The following is a 3,567-nucleotide window of genomic DNA, read 5'->3' as shown; positions in this document are numbered from 1 at the left end:
CTAAAATATATATGTCAAAGTATGTGTATTTAGACATTTACCACTTGCGATGGCTCGAGGGTTGGGTACCACTCATCCCCTTTGGGTTATCAAAGTTTGCTTAGGTTTTCAGTAAGCCTTGCTAATTCAATGGAGGTGTTTTTCACTCCACTTGGATTAACGCATCAATTGTCCTGTGCCTGACTATGAGTTGGGGCTTGACATGAGATGGGAAGGGGTGTGAGACAAGGTGTTAGAAGGAGAAGATATGATTTCTAGAAAACTGCCATAGATCTGCACCTAGAAGTACATGTTGTAGAAGCTTGCCAAAGATAAAAAAAACCACCAATGGCTACAAATGCTATAATACCATACAAGAACAAATATATGAAATTCTCTCGTGCATTAATCTCCAAGGAATTACAAGTATATAAATATATATGTACAATTACATAAAAAGAGCGACCATTATATAAAGAAATTATCAATCTCATTAGATAATATGCCAATTGTAAAATATTATATATATATATTTGACAGATAGAGTTAATCATGAATATTTTCTAATTCCGTTATATATTTGGGAGATATGAAAAATGTCACGGATATTCTCTATAACATCTAAATTCTTTTTCATTGAAAAAATTTTAAAAATAAAAATATGTCATTATTTATATAAGTGTAAAATAGTCATGTGTGTTTATTCCCCTTAGCATTGGAATAGAGTATTATGCTAAGGTGTGTAAAAGTTATTGATACGGATAAGGTGACTTATTCTTAAAAGCCCCAAGTGGAATAACTTATTTTGTTTGACCTTATTCTATGTTGTTTGGTAGTCTATTCGTAATCAGTATTCTTAGTGTTCCTAGTGTCATTCCTAATCAGTATTCCGAGTGTTCCTAGTGCCAAACACGAACATAGATAGTGTTTAGTAGCATGAGAAAAGATAATAACAAATAAAAAAAAAAAAATAGACAGAATTGAACAACTAAATAGGATAAATAAAGAAGAACAAGTGTAATTCTTCATCCCAAGTTTGACTGAAGAAAAAAATAGTCTTAATAATATGCTAATAGCTTTTTTATTTTCCCTATTCTTTGATTGTTTGACCAATATTTTAAAAAAATAATTATTTATTCTTCCTTGAATGATGTTTTTAAACACTACTATAAAGAATTGGGAAACAACCAAAATTAGGGTTAGGGTATGTGGTTGCAAACAAAAGTTGGCCCTCTGGACATTGCCGTGCAATGCCATGATGCCGATTATATGGGCACTAACATGGTGGTTATAAGAAGATTATTAACTTCAGAATGAAGAAAATTAAAAATAATGATAATAATAATAAAAAAAAACTGTCCATAAAATTCTGGCAAACCACTAATCTTGAAGCACAATGTTTACCATATAGCTTATGAGCAATAGCAAAATTTTACCTGTCCTTAGAAATACTAATCATAGTATTACGAAAGAAACCACCAAAACTAATCATAATATTAAAAACCCGTCTTCTTTTTATTTTGTCTCATATCTCTTCTTTCAATAAAATTTATTCTTAATTATAAACATTCATTTAACCAATACTTTAAATTTTGTCTTCAAAATTTTATCTTTTTATTTGAATTTAGTGGAATATATGGATTTAATTTAATTTAATTGCGATCTATATGTCTAAGTATAATCTTAATTTAATTTAATAAACACATACATAAATAATTTCGGAGATTTAGACAGGGGAAAAAACTATGTTACATTTATTTTAAATAAATTTAATAATTTAAAATTTTATTTTATGTTGTAAGGAAATATGAGAAGAAGTGTGTATCCTCATTAGGGCAAACAACCCTTATAAATATACATGAGTGATGTATATATAGAGAATGTACAAAGATGATATATACAAGATACATTAGAGTACATATACACATAGTATCACTCTAATGTACATAGATGATATATACAAGGTACATTAGAGTACATATACACATAGTATCACTCTAACATATATATAATGATAAGTATAATTTTATTGAAAGTTTTTATTTTTTTAATTAATGTATATCCTGGTTTATATTCAAGTATGTGGATACGCCTTTTTTTTAAAAAAAAAATTAATAAATAAATATCGTAATTTTGTTTATTTCATATTTTTTTTATAAATAATTAATAAAGAAATATTTTTAAATGTTAGTGTTAGTGGTGTTAGATAAATGTCGTGATCATCTTCATGCACTAACGACTGAATTATGCCTAACGAGGGATATAACCTTCACCAGATATGCCTGTCGCGCTTGTCCTACTGCTAACCACAAGCATATTATGACGACAGGCTGGAATTCGACGACCACTTCTTGAAGCCGGTATTTTAAAAAGAAAAAAGGTATCTCTTGAAAACGGTATAAACATCATTCGCCTTGTTATGAGATATCCGAAACTCTTTCTACTTTATTATAATTAAAAAAAACTTTCTAAACTTTATTTATTTATTTATTTATTTATTTATTGTTTTCATTTCAAGTAAGGACACACACGGAAGAGAAATGGGAATTAGTACACACTAGGAATTAAGCACCGGCACGTGACGCTTGAGCCGGCTTTAGGAAATGTTATGCAACCATGCGCCTCTGGATCTTGCCGGTCGCTGTCTTGGGTAAGCTGTCCCGTCAGAAACACCTTCTTGGGCACTTTAAACGATGCCAGATTCTTCTTGCACTGCCTCAGCACCTCGGCTTCGTCTAGCTCCGCACCTTCTCTTGCTATCACCGCACAGTTAATCTACACCCAGAATCCCGCAAATTGCTTATAGGATTAGAAATAATATTCAATAACATTGCTTTCACCCATAAATAAACTATATATTTTTTTAAAAAAAATTAGTCATTTGCATCAACGAACATACCAGAATATTCCCTTATTTTTATTTAATTTATTTATTTATTTATTTATTACGATTATTATGTTATCAATGTTTAAATTTTTAGGAAAAAAAATTCTAAGCAAATATATCAACAAAATGTTTGATTTGGCAAATTATTTCTAAAAAAATTCTAAAAAAAAATAATCTTCAGAATTTAAATGGGCCGGTTCCCTAAACCTTATCAAGATGTGCTTTCCTAGTAATTACTAAATAGCAAATTTTCTACGAGAAAGATCATAAAGATATAAATTTTTCAAAATAAACAGTTTTTTTTTAAAAAGAAGTTTGAAATATCACGAACATATTCATAAAATTGATTAAAATTATAAATAAAAAAGCACATGGCTGTACATGAAAAGCAAAAGAAAAAGAAAAAAAGAAAACATAGTATCGCATTCGATGGGAAGAGACGTTACCTCCTCAGCGTACTTCGGGTCATGAACACCGAACGACACACCTTAGTGTTATGAGGATAGCTGCCCACGTTGGACTTAAGTTATCTCCTTTTCCTTCTTCTCCAGCCCTTGCCCCAGTTCATATGGGTGTTGACACAGCAGACTTAGAGTTCGAGGGATCTGAGGCCTACAGAGTGATAAGTGATTGTGTATTAGTAATACAAAGTATTCTTTTCTTACGATAAGCATTACTTTTATTAGGTTTTAGCGCTAATA

Source organism: Dioscorea cayenensis, chromosome 1 (assembly GCF_009730915.1).
Source record: "Dioscorea cayenensis subsp. rotundata cultivar TDr96_F1 chromosome 1, TDr96_F1_v2_PseudoChromosome.rev07_lg8_w22 25.fasta, whole genome shotgun sequence".
Taxonomy (NCBI): Eukaryota; Viridiplantae; Streptophyta; class Magnoliopsida; order Dioscoreales; family Dioscoreaceae; genus Dioscorea; species Dioscorea cayenensis.
This window is presented reverse-complemented; position numbering follows the sequence as displayed.